This window comes from Megascapheus bottae, chromosome X (assembly GCF_031878675.1).
Source record: "Megascapheus bottae isolate mThoBot1 chromosome X, mThoBot2.hap1, whole genome shotgun sequence".
NCBI lineage: Eukaryota > Metazoa > Chordata > Mammalia > Rodentia > Geomyidae > Megascapheus > Megascapheus bottae.
The window spans coordinates 64,519,508-64,529,061 of record NC_143547.1 but is presented as its reverse complement, the minus strand read 5'-3'; the positions used below and the strand labels follow the sequence as shown (position 1 = coordinate 64,529,061).

The following is a 9,554-nucleotide window of genomic DNA, read 5'->3' as shown; positions in this document are numbered from 1 at the left end:
TAGGGAAAAACACAATCTTAACCTGCTTTGGATACAAGTTCATTCTGACTCATTTGTTGTATTTTTCCCTTCTTTTTAAATGTGTGGGTGATCAAGTAGTGCCACTGAGTTCTGTTTATGAGTTGAAAAACATTTAGTCCACCCTTGGTATTTTGAGATAAAACACTTCCACCCCCCCCCAAAAAAAAAGTCTCTGGGAAATCTAGAGTAAGGCTATCTATGCAACATTAACTAATTTCCTGTTCCCCAAACATGCTACAACACAGATTTTACACAAAACCTATTGGTATTTGAGGAACTTGCTGGAATAAATGATACTTTAGACTCATGTCCAAATGACTTAATGTGCCCTAGGATGCTACTCACATTCTATCCTTCCCTATTATTCTATCTTCATCTCCAGCTATTTGCTCTCCTGACCTATTCTATTCAGATCCCTAAAAGAAGTTATCTACCTGACTTCCTAATGCATACATTTCATTACTTAGTATCTTATGCTTCTAGTCTCCAAGGCAATGGCCTTTCGATTAATAATCTTGCTTGTTCCTATATTGTTAAGTCTCATTTGAAGTTCTTTTTATTTTTTTATTTTTTATTTTTTTTTGCCAGTCCTGGGCTTGAGCTCAGGGCTTGAGCACTGTCCTTGGACTTTCTCAAGGCTAGAGCTCTACCACTTGAGCCTCAGCACCACTTCTGGCTTTTTTCTATGTATGTGGTACCGAGGAATTGAACCCAGGTCTTCATGCATGCTAGGCAAGCACTTTAACCACTAGGCCAAACTCCTGGCCCTGAAGTTCTTTTTTAGGGCTGACGTTTTCTGCCAATTTTCCCACACAAACTTTTGCTTGTGTCTTTATATGTCTGCTGGTAAGTCAAGTTCAGTGGTATATCCTCAGATACTGGAATGGTATAGCAAGCTTGAGCTGGAACCACTGTATTCTGACTTACTAGGGCAAATTATGTATTTTCCAGAATTTCGTGAATGAACTGATGTTCACTTCTCCTCTTCTACAACTCCATTGCCTTCCTTTGAAATGTATAGTGAAGTCAGCCATGTGAAGAATACTTCCAGAAAACACAATAATTTTGTTTGGAGAAAGACTGGTAAATATTCACCTGACCAGCACTCACTCAGTGCTTATCATACTTAGTGTTATACCTGGCCTTTGGTGCATAGTAGGCATTAAAAATATTTTACATAGCTTAAATTTTCTACACTTTAGACTTTGGAATGACCCTTTTAACATTAAAAATGTCTTTCTCCTTTCATTTCTTTTTTGAAATCTGTTTTCCTAAAGGCAAGGATTGTGTCATTTATTTCTATATATCTTACGGTGCCTTGAAGAGAGTAAGCACATCATAATTTTTAAGTGGCAGCTGTATCTACAGACTTAAATTGGGTGTCTCAACCCTTTTAGTCAGTCTATTATACCATAACTTTTACTCAGATAGGAGTAGCAGTCATTGACTCCAATGGGTTATTTTCCCTAAAATATGCCATTGTTATGTCACCACTGTGCACAGATTTAAAAAAATATGGCTATTATTTACCAAAGTCCATCTGTTCTCCTGTTTTCTAGAAAAGGAAAGGAAATGATCTATGCAATAATTGTGTTAAATATTTATCCCTTTTGGGGAAGGTTGCTCAGGAGTTAACTTAGGGATGAAGATTTAAAAGTAATTTATTAAAGAAAATAATTTCCAGTAAAAACTGGTAAGAGAATAGAGATGGAAAACAAGAGATACATCTTTGTGGTTGTTGTTTTAATGAACTTTAATGTTTTATTTTGCTTTTCTATTCTTTTTTTTCCCTTGTGGTTTATCACCTGTTGTTGCCATGTCTGATTTGGGTACCTGGTGTTTTGTATATGTCGTTAGTGGTTTCTTTGAATCAGGGAAGGGAAGGGCAAAAATGAGATGATGAGATGAAGGCCAAAGGATAAACCAGTGTAATAGCTATATTCACAAGACAATATGTTGGAAATGAATTTTACAGCTTGGGAGGGGGTTAGGGAAGGAAAGTGAGAGAAAAACATTGGAAGGGGTAAGCAATGTTCAAGAAGTAATACACTTAATATCTTAAAAATGTAACTGTAACCCTTCTATGAATTTCCCTGATAATAAAATTTTAAAAATAAGAATAAAAATGGATGGGAAGCCTTACAATGACATCAGCTGGATTCCAGTAAGCAATTATAAACCATCATGTCTTGGCCTTTTCTCTACCTGAGGTAAGGGTGTTGGGACTTCATACTCCTGAATCTGAAGACTATTGCGGTTAGGTATTATAGATATGTATATGTGTTTATTTGAATGAGGGAAGGGAAGAGTAAAAACAAGATGATGAGACAAAGGACAAAGGGTGATCCAATGTAACCAAGATATTCTCAAGACTATAACTTTATAACTTGGGTGGGGGTGGTAGAAGAAAATGGGAGAAAAGTGGAGAAGTGATAACAGTGTGAAAGAAGTAATGTACTCCCTACCTTATGAATGTAATAGTAACTCCTCTATACATCATCCTGACAATAAAATAAAATTTAAAAATAGAAAGGAAAAAAGCACAAAAACTTAGCTTCTCTCAATAAGAGAGAAAAATACTCCTAGCAAGAAGCACATGGATAATGTAGTAATAATTAGAAGACATTTGAAAAGAGCATTATTAAATTCTAAATGGATTCCTAAACAAATTCAGAGTTGATTTTCTTGCCTTTGGGATATGTTTAATTACCTTTTGTCATGATTCTATTATCAAGCACCTTTTTGACCTTGGGGAAGAAAATTAAATTTGAGGGTCCCAATTTCCTTATTTATGAAACAAAGATAAGGAATGATAGTCTAGCTTCAAAGGACACATTAACAACAAGGACTTCAGCCTAAGGCACCAGTTCCTCTAGTAAGTCTACAAAATGACAATAGGCTTATGTGAAAAAAAAGTATATACTTGGTTTTGCTTTGGAAAAGTTATATTCATCAGTGTTCCTTATGGTAGAATTTCTTAGAGCTTTCAATCCTGTGATACATTAGGCTACATATCTATAATATCCCATTTAAGTCAGTGTGTTGTTTATTAGCACCTGTGACAAGTATGAGACTTTTAGCCTACCAGCTAGCTAGAACCTTCACCTAGAAGAAGGCTTGAAGTTCCAATTTCTGAGTATAAGACAAATTAGTGTTCATAGTAGTAGCAGTAACAGCATTTATATAAGTTCCTTAATGTGATTTGATGAAGGTGATGTACCAACATCATAGGTAGTGTGATGAAATCTAGAATATGAACATCAAGGTTAAGGAACCTAAATACTCAGTAATGGGCAATAAGCAGGATTGGTGCATTCTTTTCCTGGAGGAAGACATTATTTTTATTATGCTTACAGAAAAAAAAAAAACTGTGCTTCGAGTAGGGGATAATCTATGCAGCCAGGCTGTTATCTATGTACATACATTCATTAAAAGTCCCGCAAAATTACAGTTGACTCCTCTGTTCTCTTAATTCATTAAAAAATGCCTGAACACTATGAAAAGATGTCTTCTTACATTTCATTCTGAAGTCTATTTCAATAATTGCTGAGAAATTTAGACAAGAAATGAGTGAACATTTTCCTTAAACTTGACTCTGTCATACTTTTTTGACCAGATTGTTTTTTTGAAAAGAGTTGATTAACTAGAGAGTCTCAGGATGAGGATATGTATCCAAAAGAACTTGTTTCAGCCGGCACAGTGGCTTATGCCTGTAATCCTAGCTACACAGGAAGTGAGATCTGAGGATCAAGGTTCAAAAACAGCCCTGGCACAATAGGTTCCAATACTCTTATCTCCAATTAACCTCTAGAAAAAGGGAAGTGGGGCTTGGATCAAGGGTAGGGCAGTAGCCTTGAGCTGAAACTGAAGAGCTCAAGGCAAGGGCTCAAGCCCAGTGGTAAAGTGGTAGTCTTGAGCTGAAGAGCTCAGGGTCAGCGCCCAGGCCAAGTTTAAGCCCCATGACCCACAAAAATAAACAAACAAACAAACAAACAAACAAACACACTTGCTTCATTTCTTCCTTTTTTTCCGCTTTCTTTCCTCCTTGATCCTTCAAGCATCTCTCCTAGATGCACAGGGGTTTCTCAGACTTAGTACATGATTTTCAGTCTCTACTGACTACATTATTTACTTTCAGAAATATAGCAGAAATATAGAATAACAGTAGGAAATACTCATCAACTACCTAGGAAATCCATCCAAGTTATTTCTTCATCTGTGGAAAGTTTCTCACCTTGGACCACCTTCAGAGTGAATATATTCAAGCCAGACAGATAAGCATACCCTCATAGGCACAGGGCAAATCATAATTTTATTAAAATTAGAAATATGACCCATAGTATTGGGACTATGCCTCTCCAAGTTGTTCAAATGTATCATTTCACGATATGAGTGTGAAGCAGTGTGCAGAAATTTTAGGGTGCTAGGAACATGCATTAAGTTTTCTTTAATCTGTTTTCCTTATCTGACACTTTAATCAACTCTGATATTTTTTGGAAGAAGAAAATGTATACATTATAAATATATGACATTAAATATTTGCAAAATTGATTTCTACTTCAAGAAATAATATAACCATACCCTACCAGAATAGTAAAAATGATCAATTGGATTGATTAGAGTGCGGATCTGTATCAAATACCAATTTTCTTTGAATTTTAAATAACACGGCAATGTTCTAGAAGTTAATGTTCATGAACTTTTCTGATAGCCTTAGTCTTTCCCAAGCTTAAATCTTTTAAGACATTATCCTGGGACTTTTCACATGGAAGCAACACAGATTCCTCAGCCCAATTCAATGAATTCATATAGAAATATATTAGCTAAAATTTTTAGGAGATTGTCACACAGTTCAAACTCATCTCCATTTTCAAAGCAGAAGTATAAATGTATAATTTGTCATCCAGAGCCTAAGGATGTGAGAATGATTGCTCTATGCAAGCTGTGGAATAGGTCTCAGTTCTTTTCTGCACATCTCAGTGATATACATACATACTTGCACAATTAACCTCAGCCCAGAGGACACAATCAATAACATTCATGAATTCCACAAATGATAGGTGAAGAAAATCTCAAGCATGCTGTGCTGGATTCCATTATTCCTCTGGGAATGAGTTGACTGAAATTTGAGAAACAAATACTTGAAATTACAGTATTTGCCTCCACCTGTGTGTTATGTGTTGTTATTGTTATTATCAGAATAATAGAAAATAATATTTCAATATGGTTTATTTTCTATCCTTCTGAACAAGTCTCCCTAGGAATCAGTTTTATTAATGAAACCAAATTACAAGCATCCCAGCTTGCTTGTCCTTGCTTTAATGAATTAAAACAAATAGCCAAAAATAGTCCCTTGTAATTATGTTTTATAGGTATGTATTCCATGGAATTTTTTCAAGTTGATAGCAGGTGTTATGGACATAGTAGGTGCTCAATAAATAGTAATTAATGTCGATGTAACAATTTCCTTTTGGAACTTGTCAATTTCTCTTATTTGTGAATCCTTCGTTTGCTTCTGTGCCTCCCTGATTACAAGGCCCTGATCAAAGACTTCTCTAACTCCTCATGCTTAGAAAAGCGCATATTTTAAACTTTGCTAAATCCTTTTCTTTGTAACAAAAGCTACTGCTGTCAAGATGATTTCTTCACCACATATAACATTTTATTTCTTCAAAAAAAGCCCCATAGAACATCAAATAATAACTTGGACCATATTTGCAATGAAAAAAGTTCCATTTGTAATTAAATCAAGAACAAAACAGGAGGCATTTTTTAATCAAGTCCATAGCTAGCCGTGGCATAAATATGTTGTTTGAAGTAGTCATTCTTGACATTCCCAATTTCAGGATAATATTAAACCTGAGTTAAGAGGTTTATCTTTGTGATTGCTGTTCTTAATGAACTACATGAAGTTATTTCTTTTCTCTTTTTTGCCCCTTAAGTTTAATCTCACGTGGTTACGGTACCTGACTTTGTTACCTAGTACGTTGTATTTATGTTTATTTGTGTATTTGAAATAGGGAAGGAAAGGGGGAAAACAAGGTGATGGGGAGGGGGAGGGGGGAGAGAAAGGAGGACAAAAACATGAGAAGGGATATCAAGTTTTGACAAGTAATCCTTATCCCAAAAATAAAATACATTTAAAAGACAAAGAGGATGGGGTGTGGTGAGGGCCTGAGTTAAAGCTGATAATCTGGGTTAAGGGAGTGTGCTTCCAAAGAAGGAAAATATATGACCTAATATGGTTTGACTTTTAATTCTTTTAATTTTTGGCATTTTTAGCACTGAACTCAGAAATCCATACCCGATTGACCAAGCACTCTACCATTTAAACAAGGTACCATTCCTTATGCTTTCAGCTTTTTTGTCAGACAGGTCTCAGGCTTTTGCCTAGGTTGGTCCTTGCATCATGATCCTACTAGAGATGTGAGCAACAGGGTCCAGTTCATTTTTTTTGTTCCCAATTACTAACTTACTGCTCAGCAGCAGGAAGGCACAGGATTCTTCTCATGAAAGAAGGAAGCCAGGTCAAGAATACATAGGTTCACTGTGTTACTGTAACAGATAATTTTACATAATCAAGGAATTGCAAGAGTAATAGATATTCTGAGCAAGAATGCATATAAAGAGGGCTCAGAAAGGAATGATGAAAAATAAAATCTATTAACTCTGTAATTTCTACATAGATCAACCTTATTCCTAAGTTAAAAGAAAAAGACAGTCTGCTTTCCAGCAGTGGTTCTCAGCTTTGTCTGTACATTAGCATCACTTAGGGAGCTTTTTGAAAACTACAGATGCCTTTTGTCCCACCTCCAGAGAGCTTGGCTTAATTGGTTTTGGATACAAGCAGAATACTGGAATTTTTACATCTCCCTGGGTGATTCTAATGTGTGACTGGTTGAAGAACTACTCCCCTATAGTAAATTGGGGAGCTGAAACTTGTTTCTGCCATATGAATGATTTCTAGTCATTGCTTTTCTTCAAGAAAAATTTTTTCAAGCTTGAGTGTACATTGGTATCTCTCAGGGGTATTTACATATTTAATTATCAACTTCAGAAAATTCTGATTCCTATTCACACACTTTGATGAAACTAGCCCAAGATGAATAAAAATGATCAAAGTCTGAACTACAAATGGAAGATCAAATGGGTAATGTACAGTTGGGATCTTGGCTTTGGCAGTTAAAGTTAGATCTTCAGGTCAATAGCATCACCTAGAACCTTACTTGAAATGCAAATTCTCCTGCACCTACCCCAGCTTACTGAATCAGTGCCTGTATTTTAATAACAGTATCTTGGTAATTCAAATATACATATGGGTTTGAGAAGTAGTGGGCTATCGGGCCAAGTTGTCTTATAATGCCATCATTGTTTAAACCACTGATGAGTGTTTCTCCAACCTTGTTTTGATTCATGGAAGGTAAATAATAGACACTTGATTTAATCATTCACTGTACTACGTTCTTTTAAGAATCAAATATGGGAGAAGATATGTCCCATGATTATCTTTTTCTTTCTGTGCATAGTAACTGTACATTCATGAACAGGCATTTGGGGTTCAACTCTGAAATCAATGGGTAGAAGTGGCCCTCATATTATTAGTAAGTTTGCTAATATCAAATATTTTCTGGAAGTTGAAAGTGTATACACTGTTAATACAGAAAATGAACTATTGTCAAAATCAGATTAAACTTTTACTTTGCTTATGTTACTACACCAAACCTTTCAGTTATGAACTGAATACCCTTGAGCATAAGAAATTCTGGTGTTGCATTTTAATAATCACCCCAGGTGATTCTAATAAAGGGATACTCTTGATCACAATTTGTAAAAACCTAGTACAGAGGATCAACAAGGAAAAAAATAAGAGAAGATTTTTATTGAGACTTTATATTGGATACACAACGTGCTACTAGATAATTCACGGTATATTATTTTATAGAATTCACACCATAGGCCTCTAGTTTCAAATGCGAAAAATACAAGGATCAACCTGGCAAACATTGGGTTCCAAGTCACACCCTTTCTCATGATGGACATCAAAATTGAAGTCACAGTTAACTGAAATCATATGTCTGGAGTGTTAACAAAGTTCTGCCACTTTCTATGTGGACTGACATTATTGCTTAACTGCTCTATATTTCAGTTTCCACATCTCTAAAGTGGAGTTACTATTAGTATACACTTAAAAATTGGTGAAAATTTGAGATTGTATACACGAAGTACTCAAAAGTGAAGCAGATACAGCCAGCACTCAGTAAATAATAGATGCTTCCTCGATTATTAATGTTCTCATAATCATTATCAATGTTAACACCAATATTATCATCAATATTAGCACCAACGAATGTATTTTCTACATTGTATTACTTTCATCCAGTTTTAGTATTATTTTCTGCTGATCATACAATTACCCTCTGGAAAGGAAAATGAATGAATACTGAGTAATAGTGTATTCAACACTTTGAATCGGCTCTCCCATATAGTCTCATCTTCATTCTGTCCCTCTTTATTTGCCTCTTTTTCTCTGTCTTCACAACTCATGAGTCTCTGTGAGCTTGAGCATAGCCATTATTAAAAAAATCCCTGGGGAGTATGAGATTTGAAAGACATTAAAAAAGAAAAAGAAAACACAGACAATAAAGGCCTTAGCAAGTTATCTACATCATGAAGCACATGAACATGTGCATCAAAGAACAAGCTATCAATTAAACAAATTAAAGCAGCACAAGGAAGCCTCAATGAGTAATGTCTTAGTCTAAGAATTAAGCATAATTTATAAAGAATATTTAGCAGCAGCCAATTTTCCTGTAATCCTAGCTCATCAGGAGGCTGAGATCTGAGAATCAAGGTTCAAGCCAGCCTGGGCAGGAAAGTTCACAATACTCTTCTCTACAATTAAACACACACACACACACACACACACACACACACACACACACACACACACATACAGAGAGGGGGGGAATGAGAATGAATGTTTAGTTTTCGGATACTATTTTAGAGTCACCAAACTTCATCTTGAAAAACATATCTACTTATCTCACATAATTATTAGTTCTTCACTGTCTGATAAGTACCAGCACACAATGAAAAACAGGTTTAAAGTTCAGAATGTAGAGCTAAGTCATGACACAATATGATATTTCACATATGAGAATGCTGTGGTGTATGTTTTAAGATTTTTAGCAAATATAGAATGAATTGTGAATTTTCATGTCACCCTTGCACAGTGCCATGATAATCTCTGTATCATTCTAATTTTAGTATATATGCAGCAGAAACTAGCACACTCCTTAAGATTTAATAGAACATTTTTAATATATTTTACAGTACTGTATTACTTGCTATTCTTTTCCTTGGGAAATCAAAGCCAAAAATGATACACCTGCTCAACCATCCACATATATTATTCTCATTTAATCAAGAATGAAATGTTCCGAGCATGAATTTTTCTAGAATGAGACATTTTGGAAGCTGTGACCTTTTCTTTTTATATCACTGGAAGAAAAAAATCAGTGTATTTTCTACAT

General features: G+C 35.2%; 1 non-coding gene across 1 annotated transcript; it reads right to left on the bottom strand.

The window, feature by feature from the left end:
* Nucleotides 1-9,209: 9,209 nt before the first annotated feature.
* Nucleotides 9,210-9,312, bottom strand: LOC150041193 (U6 spliceosomal RNA). Its single transcript, XR_016533907.1, has one exon. It is a non-coding gene; the product is annotated as a U6 spliceosomal RNA (small nuclear RNA).
* Nucleotides 9,313-9,554: the final 242 nt, after the last annotated feature.